General features: G+C 42.7%; 1 long non-coding RNA gene across 2 annotated transcripts in view; it reads left to right on the top strand.

The window, feature by feature from the left end:
* Window positions 1–20,016, top strand: part of LOC105870316 (uncharacterized) — an 81,242-nt gene extending 61,226 nt beyond the window's left edge. For both annotated transcript variants that reach the window (XR_012922888.1, XR_012922890.1), the window contains one exon: window positions 19,770–20,016. This is a non-coding gene — a long non-coding RNA (uncharacterized LOC105870316). The remainder of the gene's footprint in view (window positions 1–19,769) is intronic.
* Window positions 20,017–21,588: the final 1,572 nt, after the last annotated feature.

Below are 21,588 nucleotides of genomic sequence, written 5' to 3'. Positions count from 1 at the left end.
TTAGAGAAAAAAGAAATGGGAGACATTAGCTAACAGGACAAATTTGCATCATTGGGCCACAAAACTCAATACGACTAATATAACTTTATCAAACACATTTAAAAACATTGGCCAAAGCATCTCCTGGTCTTGACTGTTCTAAATAATTTTAATGAAGAAGACTTTTCTCACCAAAGATCAGTTAATATTTCCAGGAAGCAGGCCCCCAAACTCTTCTTTCCTGGAAAGTATTGTGCAACTGTGCATTTCTAATGAAACAAGCCCAGGGATTATGAGGGAAGACCGGAGGAGATAAGGAAAGTAAATAAATAAAATTAAATCTGCTGTTAAAATGAAATAAGAACATTTTCCAGCTTGATCAGCAAACCCAAGGCAGAGGGGTTTAAGTGGACTTGAAACAAACTCACTATTTTTTAAATAAATGAGCAGAGACTAGATAGTTTTAAATATGGGATTCTGGGGCTGGGAATTCATGGAAGAAGCTATATTAGAAGACCACCCTTTTTTCATATATTTTAACAGACTAGTTGGAGTAAAATCTGCTTAGCCCATTTTTTTCAGCCATCAGGATGGAGTTGACATCTCCCTTAAATGACATATATCATATAAACTCATGGCCAGGTACTCACGCTTCACCATTCAATTCAAGTAACACCCTTCTTTCCTCAAAGAATGTGTGTTTTACACATGTCATCCCAGTTCATCTCTTGCCTCTCTGTGGAAACCCAGCAGAAGAATGTTGAGTGACTCAATCAAGGTCACGGCGTGAAAGTGCTCGTGCGCTGGAAGGGAATCCAAGACACCCATCCAGTGCCATACGCATGAATTCACACCGCTGGGTAAAGCACATTGCAACTGCATGTGTGTTTAAGTGATATATCAGTGCTAAATGGTAACACATGTAATGCTTCCCACTTAAGATATATTCTTGGCTAACTCTGTTGGAAAATATTATATGGAGATTTCTCCATGGTAAAAAAAATAAATTTTTTTTTGAGCGAAGTTTAAACAAAAAAGAACAAGATCCGAAGCCCAGAATATTCCCACCCCCATTTTTCCAGAAATGGTAAGGGCTCCAGCGATCTCACTTTACTGAGGCTGTTAGGAGTAAAGGCAGTTCAGGTATTCTTTCTAGAAAGAATCATCAAATTAACATAAGCAAAACTATGACCTGAAATAGAAAGTTAGAGTACAAAGTGAACTCTGCATAGAAAAGATTCCTAAGACTCTTTGGACAACAGTGAGCTCCCCAATCTCATAGCTGCCTAACTAGGGGGTTCCTGGGGCTGGGAAATGTGTAGGCACCACGGGAGTTGACAGAGCGCCAGCGCATCAGGGCACAATCCTTTTGCAGACTTAGAAACACTGATGTCTGCTAAGAAGGCTCTTCAGAAAAAAAGAGAGAGAGAGAGAGAGAGAAAAAAAATAGGACTTGGGCATCCCATGAAAATAAAGAGGCTCCTGAGTATTTTGCTGTGTGAATGAATCAGTTTCTCGCCTTCATGGAGACATTCAACGGAGTCTAACAAATTAAAGGAGACTGGAGAAAACCTCCTGAGGAGAATGGATGGGATTAACCCTCAGTTCCTCCTAGCGCACATTTTTTTTTTTTTTTTTGAGACAGAGTCTCGCTTTGTTGCCCAGGCTAGAGTGAGTGCCGTGGCGTCAGCCTGGCTCACAGCAACCTCAAACTCCTGGGCTCAAGCGATCCTCCTGCCTCAGCCTCCTGAGTAGCTGGGACTACAGGCATGCGCCACCATGCCCGGCTAATTTTTTTTTTTTTATATATATATATCAGTTGGCCAATTAATTTCTTTCTATTTATAGTAGAGACGGGGTCTCGCTCTTGCTCAGGCTGGTTTTGAACTCCTGACCTTGAGCAATCCGCCCGCCTCGGCCTCCCAAGAGCTAGGATTACAGGCGTGAGCCACAGCGCACATTTTGATGGAGGCAGAATAGAGTCCTATGGCGAGACAGACATTCACTCCCCACAGAATATTCACATGCTTCCTACATCTCTCAGCCCCCTTGCAGGTAGGTGACCAGTAGACTGAACCATTTAAAAACTAACACTCTACCTTTGCCTTTCTCTTCTGCTGTTGTGTGGCTTGAAACTACAGGTACCAGGTTTCTTAGCTGTAAGATGTAAGCAGATTGAGTCCCTGAGCTGTCCTAGAGGACCCCTGGGCATACAGTGGCTTTCCTGGGTCAAACTAGTGAGATTTACAGAAGTAGTAGGTACCATGCCGCAACCCCAGCTAATACATGCAGGATTGAGAAAACGCTCTTGTCCTGAGAGAACTTGAATAGTTAGGAATAACATCTCTCTTTTCCCCTACATTTAGCCTACTTTTCACTTTCTCACAGGGTTATAACTATAAAATCCCAGTCAATCCTTTCACAGGAATAATAGTGAGCATTTAGTATTAATAACAGATATTTAGTATACGTGGACAGTTAGTATTAAATTTGCATCAAAACAAACTTGCATTATTGCATTATTGGTCCTGAAATATTGGTGTGGTGTGCATTTATTTGACATATACCATATTCTTTACTTGAAAATACATCCTCAGTTGTTTCTCTGTCTTCAACTCTTTTAAAATGCACTTCAATTTACTCGATGTTCAGTCGATTTCATGTTTCCTCTTTTTTTTTTGATAAACTACTCAGCTACGGTATCTTTGAAAACATCCCTTCTCACCATGGCAGCATTAGAGATTTTTAAACTAGACTGTTAGTATGATATTTCTGATGTGAGATGTATTTCATTTCAACAGCTATTTTTTAGATCAGTCTTTACAGGCAGACTATTATACTATAGGTGATTGTCAAACAGAGATTGTGGTCACATGGCTTTTCCCATTTGACCAAACTCCAAAAGCACCTGAGCTGCAAGGATGTATTGTGTAAACTGTCCAGACAGTGCAACCAGTGGGAAAAGTCTCCCATAATTACAGTCTAAACACTAATTTGTATGCCTCTTTGGGTTTATTTCAAGATGAATTATTTAGCCTTTTACAAAGCTAGCTCCAATTTCTAAGAAATGCACAATAGGCACAGTTATGACTACAATCACCAAATAAACAACATAAATAAGAACAGAATATTTGAGAATTCATTGTTTATTTGACCTTTATTTTGTTAGTTAAAATGATCACGCTTTGGAGTCTCCTCCTAATAATTGCTCTTTGAAAGCTCTGTACTTTTTGTAGGTGCCAGAGTCTTACTTTCAAATTAGAGCAAACTCCTAAAATGATGTCAATAGAAACAGTCCTTCGCTGGTAGCTAACAAATGTGAATTCTAGTTCCTAAAGTGACTGTTAGATCGTGACTAAGTGATTATCTGGATTTCAGTTTTCTCATCTCAAAAATTTTCTTAGAGTATATCAAGTTCTAATGTTCTAAACTTTCATGGTATCGATGTATGTTCTAAGGACGCGAAGAGAACCAGCTTTGTGCATAGACGTATACATATATGTATGTATGTATATCTCTATCTAAATGAACGTGTGTATGAACAGATGACAGTATAAACGTTTGCTTAACATTTCAGATATGACTTTAAAAGCTGTTAAGGGAGGCTACTATTTGAATACCATTTTTCCGTGTTATTCATCTTATAATTATTTACATTTTTTCCTTTTGTGATTTTGTGGTGTCAATAACTTAGTCTTTTACTTTATGTGTTTTAAGTTGAGCAACAAAGAAGGATAACAATTTGGATCTCTACAGGGATGTGACGATAATTTTGCTGTAGGGAAAACTTGTGGTGGGGTTTAACCTGCATCTAAGAAAACTACTCTTCTGAGACAATAAAAATAAAAGGAAGGGAAGGAGGGAGGGAGGAAGGAGATACTTTGGCTGCAAGGGCAGCTTCAGGATGTCAGGGACCATTTCTGGTCTTATTCCCTCCAGCGCTCACAGCACCTTGCACTGTGCCCAGCACATAAGAAGCAGTTTCCAAGTGACTGAGTGAAATAGAAAGTTTAGCATTTACACAATGAATGAATGATTTTAAATTGTTCTTATCTCTTAATAAATCTTTCGCTAGACATGGAAGTTTATGACATTCTGTGTTGTTCTTAAGGTGCCAGAAATGTTTTTCTGTCCATTCTCTGCATCTTTGAGGGTGGCAGGCATACTGACTGACTGCCCCTCAACACCCCTGTCCCTCACAGTGTCACAGCCAGAACTGTGTCTCCTTCTCGGGGCCAGAGATGACTACATGACAGCAGGGCGTGTGACCAGAAACAAGGGCATAGGGGTAAGGGCCTCTGCCCTGGGATCAGCGCTGTGTTTGGGGTTCCTGCTCTTTGGTACTCTTTCTTCAACTTCTCTGACCTGCTAAATTCTGGATCTCCCTGCCTTCATCTTCCATAATTGTCTAACTCCTCGAGCCATATTTGTCTGCCTAGATTTTTTAACTCATTGTCTGCTCTGACGTAGAGGAACTGCCGCATTCTTTCAGTCTCTCAGACCTAGACTTCCCCTCTACCCTCTGTTCTGATCTTGGCAACCTGCCTGAGACTTTGAGCCACGTTTGAATCCTTGGCTGTGTTCTTCTACTGCCTACACCCTGGATTGACCCAGAGAGCTTTCTGTCTAGTTAAGGACACAAGACAGACGTAGGAGAAGCAACGGTAGAACATGGGCCAGAAGGGAATGATCCATATGAATTAGAGAGGTTCCCTAGGGAAGGTGGGACTCGAAGGGTAGATTAACTCAGTTTTCCCTCTTCCTGTTGGTAGAAAATGTTGCATGAGCCCACATGTAATAAAATGGAGTTTCTTCAGTATGCTATAATATTGAGGCTCTTCATTCTTTCATACCCACGGTTCTCATATATTATAAGATTTCTCTATTTCCATTATACACTATAAGCACTTTGTGGTTTGAGTTGGTTGGGCATAGGATCCTGTCTACGTGTTCTTCCCCTCCCTCTTCCTCTTTTGCACATGCGCATCTGTGCGTGATTATTTTCCAACTTCTCTGATTATAGTTCATGGTCTGGAAAGCTCCTCTCAGAGCTGGGTTTCATCTTGGGGAGCCATTGATTCAGCCGTGTCTGCCATATTGTGTGCAGCCATCCGCACCACATACTGAACAGCCCCCTCTTAGCAGTGAGATTCAGGGTGGGTCTTCTCCAGAGCAGAGGAAAACTCCCAGAGCCAAGTGGCAGACCTGTCCTGGCTCTGCCTGGTCCCATTGAAGGCTTGGAAGGGGAGGCACAGAGCCGTGCCAGGAAATTTCTTTAAGGGCACCTGTTCTTAGACCCAGAAGGCTTGACTTAGTGACAGTGATATGTGAGGGGGCAGGATTCATGCTCCTTTTCTAGGGACTTTGGCAGCTCCTGAAGCTGTGTGGGTGGTTCCCTCATCCTCCCACCCACACTGACCTTCAAAGGGGACTCACTTCTTACATTCCATGGACTCAGCAGCTCCTTTCTTTGGATGAGCATTATACAATGTGTCTACCTGCCTTGGCAAGTAGGAGCATTTCAGAGAGGTTAAGGAATTACAGCCTGTACTGTACTCTCAGGTCTGAGTCCCAGGGAGTGGACTTCTTTTTCTTCTACTTTTTCCTTCCTTCTTCTTCTTCCTTCCTACTTCTTCCTTCCTCCTTTTTCCTTCCTCCTTCTTTTTTCTTCCTCTTCTTCTTCCTCTTTTACATATGTCTTTATTTATTTTTATATTATTATTTGTTATATGACAAATAAAAATTGTATTAATATGTATTTATGAAGTAGCATGTGATGTTCATTGTAAGTATCCACTGTGAATTGAGTAAATCAAGCTAAGTAACCCAAGGAGTTCTATAGGAAGATATGTACTTTGTACTAAAGAAAAGGATGCCAGATCCTTCCATTTGTTTCCCCCACATTTGAGGAAATCATGTGAGGAAAGCATGTGACAAGTGTCATGTGAGGAAATCATGTGAGGAAAGCATGTGACAAGTGTCATGTGAGAAAATCATGTGAGGAAAGCATGTGACGAGTGTTATGTGAGGAAGCCATGTGAGAAAAGCATGTGACGAGTGTCCTGCCCTATACCCAGAGGGAAGAAATGTCACACAGGGATGTCAAGAAGAACGGGAGCCAACAGTCTTTGCTAAGTTCCCCCGAGTTTATTCCCACAGAGCAAAGAGCTAGAAAGCTGGCCATGCTCTTGGGCTGTGACAGCTAACTCCATTGGCAGGAGAGACTAACTTTTCGTTGTTTCTGTCATCAGAGTGGCTCAGTCTAAGCTCCTTTCAAACTTTAAAATTAGTAACAATGTAGTCTTGTGTAGGACAAAGTCCTGGACCAGAGGACAGAAGCTGTCGCTATGAGCCTTGGGGCAGGGCACACACTCTGTTGGGTCTACTTTCCTCAGTTGTGTGTAATGCAAGTGGCATGGTGGATGGTCTCTCACGTTCCCTCCAGGATACCAGTCTGGGCTCTATGATCTTGACTCTGGCTCCAGTGTTTCTCTTACTCCACAGTGTCTCTTGATTTGCACAGCTGTTGGCAGTATCTGCTGTGGCACTTTCAGCCTGGGCTGCTTAATCTGTTCTCCTTCCTTACCTTTGCGCCTGGCTCATTATGGTAGAGTGTATTGAAACCACGGAGCAGAAATATGTACCAATGGGGTACCTAGAAGTAGCATAAGTGGCAAAGGGGCCTTCTCAGCAAAAGAGCCATATTCCTTTGTGTTCTTTCCCAGGGCAGCTTCCCCTAAAACACTGTGTTTTCCACACTGTGTTCCATGAGTTGGCTAAAAACCATGCACTGTGGAGTCTTGCTGCCAGAATGACTTGGGCATTCCCACTGTGTAGCTTAGTTTCCTCATCTGTAAAATAAAGAGGATAATATTTGCCTCATAGGTATGTTATGAAAACTAAATTGTAAAGAGTTAAGACAGCACCTGGCATGTGGGAAGTGCCTGTTCTATAACTAAGTACCCATGACACGTGGGTGGATATGCTATAAAAATAAATAAATAAAAAGGTCTCCAAGTAAAATAAGTTTATTTGGAAAATTTGGGTTGATCTAAGTCAGATACACTTTTTCTTCTTTAGTACTCAGAATATTTAATGTGATGCTATGCAGAGGAATTTTGAAACTTCATCAAAAATTATAGAAGGCAGAGAGTATTTTTAATATTTGGAATGTTCCAAACTTACTTGACTATGGAGTTGTTTTGTGAAACACCTTATGTTGTCCCAGGGAACTTGAGTGTGTTTCATGGAACATGGTTTGGCAAATGTGACTCCAGGGACATGGGATCCTGTCACCAGCTCGCTCAGCCTTCATCAGGGGTCTCCTCTGCTAGTCTGGTCCTCTGTATCTCCTTATTATGTCTGTCACTTTTTGTGCTGTCTTCTACTTATGCTTTTCATACTTCTACAAAAGCTGCTTTTTGTATTTATACTTTTACTTGAGCAATTCCTTGCTAATTTTAAAGATTGAGGTAGTTCAGATGGTGGTACTCTGTTGGAAGAAGTAACCAAAACTTAGTCTCTACTGACATGGAGTTAGCATGGCTGCTTCAGTCCCAAGAGCATGGGCAGCTCACTTACCTCTACCCATCCCTGACATGGTTGGTCACACAACACTGGCTTTGGGAAGAAGGAAAGGGGTCCTGGCCCCACAGTGCTTAGGGTGGTATTGTGTCTTTTGTATAAGCTAGAAATTCTCTTCATACTCTTTATATGATCTGCAAACAACCAAATTCTCTTACCTGTCACCCGGCTTAATAGTCAATAGGACTCCTATTCTTGGGGAGAGGGGCAGAGTTTGCAATCTCACTGCAGCAGGGCTGGGGCTGGGGCAGTATGGCCCAGCGCTTAGAGTAGGGACTGTGGAGTGCACTAAGCTGGAATGTGAATTCACCATCTGTGTGAACCTGGGCGAGTTAGGTGATGTCTCTGTGCCTCAGTTTCCTCATCTGTAGAATGAAGATAATGGTATATACCTCATTAGATTGTTGTGAAGCTTTTTAAAAAAATTTTAAGCCAAATTTAGCAGTGGAGTGTTATAGACCAACTTTAGTGACACTGATGTTAATAAGTTCTGATAGCCCACTGCCATTGGATCAGCCTGTTGTGAGGATTAAATGAAGTTATGAACAAAGTGTTTAAAAAAGTACTTAGAGAAGCATGTGACAAGTGTCCTGCTCTATACCCAGAGGGAAGAAATGTCACACAGGGATGTCAAGAAGAATGCAAGCCAACAGTCCTTGCTAAGTTCCCCGAGTTTATTCCCACAGGACCACGTCCTTTTGTCCTCCAATCATGTCTAAACATAAATATACACAGATTTCATATCTTTGGATCTTCATTTCTGAAGGCCCCTGGGTCACATAAAACTTATATTAAATAAATTTGTTATGGTTTTCTCTTGTTGAAAAAAAAACAAGACAGGCCTCCTAGGTAGCTGTGTCTGCAGGTGGAAAATGGGAGTCCAAGAGAAGGGGAAGGGTGTGGCTGCACCCACAGGGTGAGCATGTGCCCTTGTGCCTTGTTGACTCTGCCCAAGAACTCTAGTGCTCCAGGGATTCCATTAGAGCTTAGAATCCCCTGGGACCAAGGACCTGGGGGGGCCCTTGTTACCTACAGAATAGAGTCCAAACACGTTAGCCAAGCAGTCAGAACCTTTCCAAACTGGGTCAATCTCACTTCTTTCTTTCACACATCAATGACACCCTCCTATGCATTCATCTGGGACCCCCTCCTCCCCAACACGACTCTGTACTTTTTTTTGCCTCTGAAGCTTTCCTTGAATAACATTGTTTCCATGTCTTCTGTCAAAATCACATGTATTTTTTAAGACCAAAGTCATGAACCATCACACATACTCCCCTGATCCTTCTTCCCATGCAGGAGTTGCAGAGCTGCCCTCTCCTATTTACTGTAGTTTCATATACTCCATTTTGAGTCCATCTCTCTCTAATTTTAGGGTAGACACTAAGAAAATAATTTATTCAGGGGCAGGGACTGTGCTGTTTTTATCCGCGTCCCTGGCCACATCTTAACAACTTTGCACTAAAAAAAAATTTTTTTTTTTTTTTTTGCTAAAATCAATTAGACAGAGATGCTGATCCACTATGACGTGGTTTCCTTGGTGTCAAAATTCAACATGCATGTGTCTACTATTTATTTTGCATTGGTTATCATTACTCCTCTGGGCTAATTGTTTTGCAAGATTTTTTTTATTCTTCTAAGTTTACTAAATATGGAACAGTGTCTACACACCTAAGAATGACACTCAAGACCCTGCACCATCAGGGCTCAATATACCTTTTGGGTACATAGAAATGGGCGCATGAACTCTCCAAGTTCCCTTCAAGGAATAGCTGGGCATAAAGCAGGATTACTCAACCTAGGCATGGCTGACATTTGTGGCATGGCTGACATTTGTGCCAGAGGTCCCCTTGCGTGGAGGGCTGTTCTGTGCATGGCAGAACGCTTAACAGCATCCCTGTCTCTACCTACCAGGTGTGGTAGCACCCTTCCTCCTTCCTCCTCCTTCCCCTGCATTGTGATAACCCAAAATATCTCTAGACATTGCTAAATGTAGAAGGCAAAATCACTCCCGATTCAGAAGCACTGGTCTAGCCATCTTCAGTGATTTGCTCTGAGTCCTAGGACAAAGTGGCTCAAGTTTTCTTCTCTAACAACTCAGGTGAGATCCCTCTCCTCTGAGACCATGACAAATAAACATAGCCAGGGAGAAGCAAATACTTTCTGAAAAGCAGAAATAGGCAATGTACAGTCACTCGGTGGTACAGTCAGAAATAGACCATAATACAAGTGATGAAGAGCAAACAGAAGACAATCAGAAAGATATTTAGACCAGTGATTTTGAAAGTCTTGTTTTTAAACCACATCTTTTGGAGGAGAGGATTAAAAAGGAGATTTCTGGGCTACTCTCTAGGCCTAATGTATTGAAATCTAGATTTTTAACAAATTCCCAAGGTGATACTTATACACCCAAGAGTATGAGGACCACTGCAATAGAGAGCAATGCTTATTTATTTATCTTAAAAAATTATTTAGTTTAAGTAACCAGGGATAGTGAATTAAATAGTGCCAAAAAAAAAAAAATGGAACTAGGCCTTGATATAATAAAAAGTACTGTACCTTAACTTTAACTTTGTTTTCTTTTTTTCTTTTTTAACTTAACTGCCTCCTAAGCACTAACACAATCCATATGTTCATGGAAAAAAAATCCCTACCAGAGTGTGAGGTTGGTCAGGCATACTTGAGTGAGTCCATCAAACTCAGAGACCTGGTGGGTGTTGGATCCAAACTCTGTCTTCAGCACAATGCGGGCACCCAATGCAGTCATTACCCCCATTTTCAATATGCATAGTCTTTGCTGCTTCTTTATCGTGACCCAGAAGGAGATATTTTTGAGACTTAAAAGGAAAAGTAAAAAGGAAAGCAAGCTTAGATAAGGTGCTCTTTGGCAAAAGAATAGGATAAACTGCATTGTAATTGCTTCTAAATTAGTTATCTTATCTGATTTGGGTCTGTGTTTAGAAGCAAAGCTCAAAACTCTTAACCCCCAGCTCCCCAGTTGTAGTGCAGCTAAAGCCAGGAAACCTACTGATTGGATAGATAGTGCTGCTTTCTGTGCAGAGAACATACATTTTTTTCTTCCTTTGCTACCCTCGATTGCCTGGCAACGATGCTAGGCACACCAGAGGAGAGCTGTAACTATTTGCTGATTGGAAGGCAGGGCTGCACTGCAGGCCCTATAGTTTGGGGCAAGAAAGCATTTGGAGACTGACCTGTGCACCAAGATACATGAAGAATTTTCCTATAGTTCATAAGAGATCAGGAGCAGGAAGGTCACCTAGACGCTGCAGAGAGGCCAAGAAAGAGCTCATCTGGTTTCCTTGCTGCTTGGGAACTGAAATGATTGGCACTTGTCTCAGTAAGACAGAAGAGGAAATGTTAGCAGGGAGATCTCTAGTGAAAAGACAGACCAATCCCATTTTTCCACTGGAACTGTGTTTTCCTGATTCGAAAACAACTGCATCATTAGAACTGCTGAGCCAACACAACAAAAGGTAAATACAGCTATATCCAACGACGTGACACCGCTAGAAGCATGCCCTGACTTTCTGCAATAAAATCTGACCCCAGTCCATTCCAATTTATGTTTCCAGGGGTTTTCCTTTTCTATTTTATTAGGACGCTTGTTCCTATTTGTCAAGCAGTTAGGCTGGTGTCTGTGTTTGTAGATTACAGAGGTGTAGATAAGAGACCAAATGGGGACTCCGAGACCCAAAGGCAGAGGGATGCATTTTTCACTGAAATTTCCCAAACACTACTTTTAGAAGATGGCTAAAACTTGAAACTGGAGGGAGCTCTCTCTTTTAGCCAGGCTTGCCTAATATTTTGGCATGCTACAATTTTGTGTACTTTTTAAGGAAAAAGAAGAGCAAAGTGGGAGGGTGGGAGGGTTTGTCTTTCATTATCTTTGTTGGAGAAATGAGAAAATGTGGTGTTTTATTCATAGGCAAAGCCCTTCCTGGCAAATCTTTTGAACGTTAGTGGGCTATTACAGCTCCTTCTCCTTCTATTCCAGCCCCTCTATGCTAACCACCCCTCCAAATCAGAAAATGTCTTTGGCAGATGGAATTGTTGGCCTCAATTCTTCACTGTTCCTTTATTCACACCCTTTGCCCTGTGACATTGCAGCACCTCCCACAAAAGTAAGGGTCAATTTTCCCACGGGCTTGGGACTTGCTGTGGCCAACGGAGTGTGCGTGGCGGTGACCATGTGCCAGTTCTGCGCTTGGGCCATAAGAGGCATCTCTTCTCCCACCTCCATGAGAAGATCTCTTCAGGTAGCTTCTTTTTCTCAGCCTGAGGTCCAGGGGAATACATAGGGAGCCCACAGCATGGCGCAAAGTGTGGTCGGATTTATAGCTTGGGGTAGAGCCACCTAGCTCAGTACAGCCTAGACGAGCCAGTATGCAGCTGACATACACACCTGTGAGCAAGAGTAAATGATCATTGTTTTAATCCATCGAAGTTTGGAGTGAATTGCTTGTTACACAGTAATAGCCAACTGATGCAATGTCTTAATCCCCTCATCTCCCCAGTTTACATACCAATTCCCAGCCCAATATGTTGAGGGGCAAATGGGTAATCATTCTAGCCCCTTCAAAATGCTACAAGAGCTGATTCTGTATGTGACACCATGTTGCTAGATACCATCTCCTCTTTGTAATTAATAAATGACTCTGGAGGATGGACCACACATTCCAATCTCTATGTCCACAGCACTGAGCTCATAAATGTGATGAAAATGCATGACTTTGGGATCCAACAATCTTGGAACTGAGTAAAGTTACTGCTACTTGATAACTGTGTAATTTGGCAAGGCCATTTAATTTCTCCGAGTCTCAGTTTCCCCATCTGTTGAGGTTGTTGGGAGAGAGTTCGGAGAGAGAATTTACATAAAGTGTTCAGCACATAGGAAGTGTTGAATAAGTGGCAGCTGATATTATGTCTGTGGAATAAATCAATAAAGTCTGTTTTCTTTCAGCATCAGTGACCTGGTCCCCTTTATAAGGTACCTACCCCTTCCTTCCTGCCAAATATGGCAACTTCCCGGGGTACTTCTGGGGCCTGGCTGTCTGGGTCTGATACTACATGCCGGCACTGTGTCTTCCTTGCCTGCTCCCTGCTTAGTAAGCTCCTTTCATGATGTGTGTTAAGCAACAGGGCTGTCTGTCCTGATTTAGATGGTGCAGTTCACTCCTAACAAGTTATAATAATAATTATTGAGTGCTTACTAGATTCAAATACTTACATGGATGATATAATTTTAAAAGAAAACCTATGCTATGGACTGAATCGTTCCTCCTCCCCCAAATTCATGGTAAAACTCTAACCCCCAATGTGACTATGTTTGGAGATAAGGTCTTTCAGAGGTAATCATGGTTAAATGAAGTCATAAGGGTGGGGCCCTAATTTCACGGGATTGGCGGCCTTATAAAAGGAGGAGGAGGAGATGGGAGAGGGTTCTCTCACAGAGTTTGCACAGAGTAAAGGCCGTGTGTGGGCACAGGGAGCAGGCAGCCATCTATGGGCCAAGGAGAGGGCCCTCGCCAGAAACCCACCCTGCTGGCACCTTCATCTTGGACTTCTAGCCTCCAGAACAGCGAGAAAATAAATTTCTGTTGTTTAAGACACCCAGTCTGTGGTATTGTGTTAAAGCAGCCCAAGCAACTAAGACACCCTCTACGGTTGACACAATCTGTCATCGTCTCCAGGTCCCAGTTAAGGACACTGAGGTTCAGGGAGAGGATGTAACTGATCCCCAGGCCCACCTCCAGCAAATGCTGGAGCTGCATTTCCACCTCCATAGCAGCCCCAGTCCAGAGCTGTGCTTGTCATCACCCTGCTCTGGTGGGTCGTGAGCTGCGCCTTAGTCAGGCAGCTTGCGGGCCTGGGGCAAAGGGTCCATGCGCCACCAGTACAGCCGATGCCCAGAGAGCAGAGCGTAGGCCCTGGTGTTTCAGAGGTGGCAAGAGGCAAGAATGTGGCCTACGAATAGGGCTTATTTTGGTCAGTGTAGAACTTCGGGGATTAGCCTAACAGTATTAGAGGGAAAGCCACGTAGGGGGTAAAAATCCAGAAACAATACACTGCGTTGGTTTTTGGAGTAGTAATAAATTCTTTATAGTGTAAGTAATTCCAATTCAATGCATATTTTATCAAGTCTTATGCCTGGCACAAGGAAAGTAGCTGGTTATATAATATTTATTAATAGTAATAAAAGTATAATAAGGTACTTTAAAAATATCTCTTGGTTTGTCTTCCCTTAGTGATGTCAGCCTCTGCACTCATCCTACCATTTGGGTCCCAGAGGAGGCCCCAGGGCAGGTGACACCTTGGAAAGGAGAAGGAGCAATGATGTTAGGAAAATATCTGTCCCATAGGAAAGGCTGGGAGCGCCCACTGTGTCTGTCCTCAGTGGAGGGAGAGAAGGGGAGAGGCACAGGCAGGGCAGGGTGGTGGGGTGCCCATGTCCTAATGACTCCACTTCCTCCAGTCTCAAGGTGGAGCCCTGGGCTGGCCAGAGAGGGAGCACTGATGTGTGGCAGAAACATCTAGAAATTATAGGTTTAAGCAGAAGACAGAATCTTGAATCTAGTGGCCTGCTAGACCTGGTGTGGCCTGGGGTATGCTGTGAGCCTCTAGGACAGATTTTTCTCAACCTCAGCGCTGTTGACATCTTGAGCCAGGCAGTTCTTTTCTTGTTGGCTGTCATCCCGTGCACTGTGGGATGTTCATCAGCACCTCTGGCCAGCGGTACCTCTCCAGTTGTGTTAACCAAAGAGGCCTTCAGATGCTGCCAAAAGTCTCCTGGAGGCAAAATTCCCCCATTGGAACCATTGTCCTAGGAGACACCCAGCATTTGGCTCAGTGCCGGAGTGACAGTGGCAGGGTGGCTTGTGGGTAGATGAGCCTGAGACAGGGCTCCTGGCTCCCTACAGCCTACACATGGTGGGCAGGAGTCACAAAGTTCCAGCATGCCCTGATGAGGGGACTTGATGGTGCGGGGAAGGCCAGTGACACTGAAGGGGTCTGGAAGCAGGTGGCTGGGTCTATGGTCATCAGTGTCGTCAATGCCAGTCGAGGACCAAGGCACCCACTATAGAGATAAGCAAGAACCAGGGGAGAATTGGGCTCTCACCTCCCAATTGAATCTGCAGACTCCATTTTTTGGTGAGAAGCAGAGGAAAGAGGAGAACATCTACATGACCTAAACGAGATGGAGTCATTCTCCGCCCCTCCAAAAAGCATTCAAGCCAGAAGAGATTCAGGTAATATGAATGGACATATTTTATATCTTCCCTTGCCAACTACTGACAGTAGTGGGAGACTCCTGAGGAATAGTATATCAACAATGGAAAAAAATAAGAAACGAGATTTTCTTTGCATATCTGAAGAGCAGCATGAGTCTATGATGTGGTAATAATGGCAATGATAATAGCAGCTACCACACATCAAGTGCTTAGTGCATGCTGAGCACTTTGCAGAGATCATCTCGCTTAACCCTCCAGCCAGCAGGCGGCTGGTTCTACCGTGGTCTTTTCCTCACCTCTGAGGACCCGAGTGATGGGTGGTGGTGAGGCTCGCATGCAAACCCAGATGAGGTGGCTCCCAAGCCCAGGTGCCTCAGGACCCCACCACGCTGCCTTCCAGTCGCTATAGTGCTTTGTGTCTGCGTGTGTCCCAAATTCATTCACATATTCCTTTTGTGCTACTTGTAGGACGAATTGCTCTATTCCATTTCTTCTCTGTAGCAATATTTAAAGAAAGCTTTTCTAGCATTTAATTCCTTTTGAGCACTGATTTCTTTTCTCTAGGGAGCCCAAATACTCTCAAGAACTGAGACAGAACTCAAGGGAGCATTTGTTGTAGTAGATTATTCATGGTAAAGAATTTGCTGCAGCCAGAGCAACAAAGAACGGTTTGTGTGTAGACTGCAAGGGTCACTCTGAATACCATAAGCAGAGCATTGAACAATGAGCTTGTCTCCTGGCCCACAGTGACAGTGTTTTGTAGACAGAGTTACTGGCGACTTCTTAGTGCTCACCAGAGCCCCTCTTTCTGAAACAGCCCAGGACTCAGCATTTTCAAAGATAAAGTCAATTATATTAAAATGAGTTTTCTTTCTTCTTTCTTTTTCTTTCTTTCTTTCTTTTTTTTTTATGCAACTATCAGTTTCTATTTAAAAACAGCTTTTGGTCTGTTTACAGTGTCTTTCCCTGATCTTTCTTAGCCATCAGCTTCTTGTCTGGATATGGAGAACAGAGGACATAGAACAACCACGGGATATCGAAAATTTTAATTGTTATAAGATGGCTGAATCTTTAGAGTTTTGTAGGGAAAGAAAACCTACACGTTAAAAAAATTATCAGTGTTGGTAGATTTAGGCATACTGGAAATTAATTTTTGTTTTCTATTTAAATGCTAACTATGGCAGATTAAAGATGGCTAGAAATTTTCTGATATTCCTTCCATGGAGAAGTGGGCTCTGGTTTTTCTCTACTTGAACCTGGGTTGGCTTGTGGTGTTTTGATTAACAAAATACACTGAAAGCAGTGCTATGCCAGCTCTGGGCCTAGCCTTTAAGAGAAATAGCAGCTTTCACTTTGATCTATTGGAACACTGAGGCTCCGTGTTAGAAACCCAACTACCCTGAGGCTGCTGTGCTGTGAGAAGCTCAAACCACATGGAGGGGCCCTGGAGAGAGAGAGAGAGACAGAAATGAGATAGAGAGAGATAGAAAGGAGAGAGAGAGAGACAGAAAGGAGAGAGAGAGACAGAAAGGAGAGAGAGAGAGACAGAAAGGAGAGAGAGACAGAAAGGAGAGAGAGAGAGAGAGACTGTAGCACCAAATACACCAATGAAGAAACCGTCCAGAATCTCAGAAATGGATCCTCCATCCCCAGCTACTACAGCTGACACCAAGGATCAGAGATGAATCACCCAGCTGAACCCTTCCTAAATTCTTGACCCACAAAATTGTGAGACAAATAGAATGGTTGCTTTAAGCCAGTAAGCTTTGGGGTAGTTTGTTACACAGTAATAATAGATAACCAACTTTTCAGCTTCTAAAGGTAGTTATAGCAGATCCTAAGAGACCCCTCAAGGATACCTTGGACAAAATATTCATTCTTAGGATGTCAGCGCTGGAAGGGGTCATAGAAACCATCAGCTCCAATGCTTTTATTTCACAGAAGAAGAAACCAAAATCCAGAGTTGTTAGAACACTAGGATGCACAGCCTTTTAGTTGTGGAGTTAGGGTATTAACCATTATTTTAAGAGCTTTGTGACTTTATCAGATAAAGATTTCTGGTCTTCCAATTTCTTATGAAGATATTTATTGTGGCCACCAAGTTCAGAATCTGTATTTTTATCTTCTTTCCCATCATCCCTTTCCCCCGCCGAGTACCTGCACTCTACAGCAGGGCTCCTTCTGACGGGCCTAGGTCTAGCCCCAGTACCCAGGGTCCTTCCTGTGTCCTGCTGCCACCTCATCAGAGCAGAGTTTATTCAACTTCAAATGTGGAGAGGGCACAAAGGACATTGTGATTCATGTTATCAAGTTTCCTTCCTCTAGAACAGGCGCCTGAGCTGTTCCACTGGAAGCCAGGAAAGGGCAAATCCCAGGATGGCAAGATTAGGGCAGGCTCCTGTGCTCTCTGCCTCCTAACTGGGTGCCTGGGTCCCTCTGGTTTACCCCGCACTTGCACAGGGCTACTTATGCACAGCAATCCGAACCCCTGGAGTCCCCCACACACCCTGCTCCCGTGGCCATGTATTCTGTGCAAAAGACCATGTGACTTTTAACTTAACCAGGGACGGGGCGGCTCAGGATAATCCACTTCAGCTGACTTCCTTCAGTTTAAACTGCTGTTGGTGGAGAAACCCCTCAAGAGGTCCAGGATAAAGTAGTGTCTACTACATTTTCCCCGGTCCTACTCAAGGAAAAGGCACTTTAGCTTTCAGAGGCTAAATAGTTTCCCAAAATGGAAAAAAGAAAAAGAAAGAAAGAAAGAAAGAAAGAAAGAAAGAAAGAAAGAAAGAAAGAAAGAAAGAAAGAAAGAAAGAAAGAAAGAAAGGAAGGAAGGAAGGAAAGAGAGAGAGAGAGAAAGAAAGAAAGAAAGAAAGAAAGAAAGAAAGAAAGAAAGAAAGAAAGAAAGAAAAGAAGGAAGGAAGGAAGGAAGGAAGGAAGGAAGGAAGGAAGGAAGGAAGGAAGGAAGAAAGAAAGAAAGAAAGAAAGAAAGAAAAGAAAGAAAGAAAGAAAGAAAGAAAGAAAGAAAGAAAAGAAAGAAAGAAAGAAAGAAAGAAAGAAAGAAAGAAAGAAAGAAAGAAAGAAAGAAAGAAAGAAAGAAAGAAAGGAAGGAAGGAAGGAAGGAAGGAAGGAAGGAAGGAAGGAAGGAAGGAAGAAGAAAGAAAGAAAGAAAGAAAGAAAGAAAGAAAGAAAGAAAGAAAGAAAGAAAGAAAGAAAGAAAGAAATCCACCTATATAAATGACGAGAACCTTATAATTCATGGGGAAATTGAGGAAAATAATTAAAAGTTACCCCCAAATGAATAGAAGGACAGAAAAACACATGTGTTTCAAAGGAAGACCTAAATCTTAAAAGAACATTTTTTCAGAGTGGTTCAAGGACCATTTGCATCAGAATGACACTGGGATGCTTGTTACAAATAAAGATTCCGGAGCTCCATCCTGGGCCTACTGAATCAGGCTCTCTGGGGGTGAAAATATAAATTTTTAGTGGGTTTCCAGGTGAGTTTTGTGCTCATTTAAGTTTGAGAATAGCTGCTTTAGATTTATTTTACAAACAAATTTCATGAAACAATTTTTGAAAAGTCAATACAAATCACAGCTCTGATTTATTGCACACACACACACACAAACACACAGTTTTGTAAGTTTCCAATGGAGATGGGAAGGAGGGCTAATTTAAATCTTCATGTGTGGTTTTTAGACCTCAAGATCCCACCCCCCTTCCCCCACCCCTCCAACCTTATCTTCTCCCTTTAAAATTTATTTTATGCATGAAATGTTCCCCCCTTCGGGTTTTCTGGCCATGAGGGAAATTCCCAGGTGCAAGTACATTCAGTCCTCAGCTTCAGGAAAGACTCTGATGTGGGGCTTTGAAGATGGAGGAACTTGAATATTAAAGGATCCACCAGGTGCCAATAGAGTTGAGTGAGAGTCCCAAAGGGGAATTTGTTTTCAACATAAATACTAATAATATAGTAATTGTGAAGTGAATATTTCTGGTGCGTTGAGTGCTCTGATCAGCTCTGCCCAGGCTCTCTCGTGGGATTTCAGGTTGGGTAAGTCAGACAAAATAAGGGGAAGCAATGACCGGGGAATTCACGCTGAACATGCATTCCTTTGTCTCCTTCATCCCTGACAGTTTTTGGTTCCAGGCCCCATCTTCCTTAACCCTTTAGCAACAGAGCCTTCTGCAAGTGATGCTATCCATTGGAGACTGTGAAACTTAGAACTGTCTGGAGACATGGAAAGGCATCAGATAAAAATGCCAATTTTCATTCCTTAGATACCTAATAGCCAAATACTGTTTAAGTGCTTCCTGTTCTTTAAGATTGAGCTCAAATGACAAATTCCCCATGAAGCACCTACTGTGTAACAAATAGTATTATTATACTGTTAGTTTTATACCGATTAATATTGTAATTATGCTAACTATAAGAATGTAATAGATGCTAGTTTTAATATGCTGGTAGTGTTATGCCATATATTAAGACCTATAATAATATTACTATTTTCTCATTAAATTAATACTGGCTGGATACTAATAACAGCCACAATAATAATGGCATTGTGTTCAGCCTTCCACAGGTATCCTCATTTTATGCTTACCACCATTCTGCAGGGTAAGGTTCTCGGGTGTTCTCATTTAGCATCTGAGGAAATGAAGTTTCACCCCACCAGTAAACAGTAAGAGAGCAATTTGAACTCGGAGTCCATTCCCCCATCAGCAGGTCACCCTTCTGCACGCTCTGGGGTCCAGATCATGGTCTGTCCTTTGGCCAGAGCACTCGATCACGTCCTGCCTTTTCTTACAGTGATTTATGAGTGGCCAGCTCCCAGAGGGCAGGATCCAGTTTATCTCTGAACGCCCCAGACCCTAAACCCTGTGTCTTGAATGTATAGATAAATGCTGTTCCAATGCCTGTCTGAATCAGTTAAAATTCCACACTCCAAACAGGGGCAGACTCGCTGATGACAGTGGCAGCCCATGCAGTGCCAGGACACGTGCTGAGTATTCACGACTTTCTTCCAGTGAATGGCGGCCACCCTCTTCACTGCGTGTCAGTAACCCCTTTGGACTTGAGGACGCTGAGTCTCAGAGAGGTCGGAACACTTGCTCCAGGCCACGCAGAGGACAAGCGGCTGGGCTGCTGTTATTCAAATCCCTGTCTTTATAAAACATCCAGAACCACTATAAAGTAAACTGACATGGAATGGCTGCCTTTCTCTGTGGTGGGCAAGATGTTTTCTACTAAATAAAATGTAGTTAAATTTTTTTTCTACCTAAACCAGGCGTCCTCAAACTACGGCCCACTGGCCACGTGCGGGTGTTTTTGCCCGTTTGTTTTTTTACTGCAAAATAAGATAGGTCAGTGTGCATAGGAATTTGTTCATAGTTTCTTTTTAAACTATAGTCTGGCCCTCCAACGGTCTGAGGGACAGTGAACTGGCCCCCTGTTTAAAAAGTTTGAGGACCCCTGACCTAAACTATCAACTCTGCACACACTTCAGGAAAAAATTATTTCAAATTCCTATGTTTCAATGAGCCTTCCTTTGAGGGACACGACAGACCCCACAGAGTTACTTCAAATTCTGCTGTAATGGGGTTTGCTAGGAACATTATTTTTTAGCTCATGTTTATTTAGAGTTGAAACCTGCCCTATCTTGGATTAGTTGCAGGAATCAGTCGCTTCATTTTTGGCTGTGATGAACTGATCAAGGACTAATGCTAAATACTAAAAGAAATATAAAACAGGCCAAGGTACTTGATTGTTTGTGCAAAATCAAAATCAACAATGTGAGGTTCCAAGTGGTACCCAGGAAGTTTGACTTAAGTTTTGGGGCTGGTCTTCTGGATTTCCTTTTTTTTTTTTTTCAATAGAATAAACCTAATAGCATGGATTGGCTTCTGAGGGGGCATAAGCCATCCCTCTGATTTGAGAATACCATGTATGCCCTGGAAGAGGAGGGTCCATTTTTCCAAACAGGGCTGTTTACAGGAGTTCAATGCTGCTTTTGAAGCATCATTGCAACAATCAACAGAGTAGCAGCAGCGTCTCTAAGGAAAGTTTATGCTTGGTGATCAAAACCAGCACCTCAGCTGTAGCAGAAGAGAAGTTTTACGTTTCCTCAGAGAACTGGGGCTCAATAATTATCTTAGCTTCTTTTGAGCTCTTGGAATGTAATGCTATGGTTTCAGAGGGTCCAGCAATGCTTTTTCCCTACTGGGGGGCCGGTCGGGGGAGTTTCTCCTGAAGTCTTTTGCCTGCGAACTGCTGATCCACAGTGACATCCTTGAACCCCAGCGCTCTCAGGACATATCACACATTCTGAATGGCGCTATGCATTTTAGTAGTGTTTGATAGCATTTTAAAGAACTGCTCCTGTAAGCAGTGTTTGGACACAAGACAACTAATTTCCTGCGTCATGTGTGGATTTCCAGAACAATGCCAGAGGGGCTAAGAAAACTCTTTCTCTGTCGACTACATAAAAATGTATTTAACATTTCTGCTCAGGGCCAGAATTTTATCTTTTTCAGTGTATTAACAATGCTATCTTGAAGAGCTGATATTAAAGGAAGAGCATTTAATTAGATGAGTGCTTTTGAACTCATCTTTTGAGTTCTGAGATAGCATCGAAGAATAAGGGGCCCCAACTGGCAAGCATCCTCAATACCTGAAAGGAAAATTTAAACAGAAAATTCTGGTTTCCTTCTGCCCCTTCCCCTCACCCCATCTCTTCCACAGCTTTCTCCATTAAGTTCATCAATAGCTGGC

The sequence above is a fragment of the Microcebus murinus genome, chromosome 14, assembly GCF_040939455.1.
Source record: "Microcebus murinus isolate Inina chromosome 14, M.murinus_Inina_mat1.0, whole genome shotgun sequence".
NCBI lineage: Eukaryota > Metazoa > Chordata > Mammalia > Primates > Cheirogaleidae > Microcebus > Microcebus murinus.
Note: the sequence above shows the minus strand (reverse complement) of the source record. Positions and strands in the feature narration are given on the sequence as shown.